The sequence below is a fragment of the Sinocyclocheilus anshuiensis genome, unplaced genomic scaffold (assembly GCF_001515605.1).
Source record: "Sinocyclocheilus anshuiensis isolate Anshui unplaced genomic scaffold, SAMN03320099.WGS_v1.1 scaffold277, whole genome shotgun sequence".
Lineage (NCBI taxonomy): Eukaryota > Metazoa > Chordata > Actinopteri > Cypriniformes > Cyprinidae > Sinocyclocheilus > Sinocyclocheilus anshuiensis.
Window position 1 is genome coordinate 234,676 of NW_015536463.1, and position 333 is coordinate 235,008.

Below are 333 nucleotides of genomic sequence, written 5' to 3' on the forward strand. Positions count from 1 at the left end.
ATCATCAAAATTAAAACAAAAAAAACTTTTGAAATGTTTTACTTTACATGTAATGAATCTAGAATATATGAATGTTTCATATATATGAAAGTTACAAAAAATGAAAATGTTCACGATATTCTAATTTTTTGAGATGCACCTGTACATATATTTTATTATATACATTATTAGTGCTGTCAAATGATTAATCGATTATATTTATTATGTATATATAAATACACACATGCATATATATATTTAAAAAAATATGTTATTTTTATATATTAAATATATTTATAATATAAATTATATGAATATAAATATAGACATGTAAATACATGTAAATATTTTCAA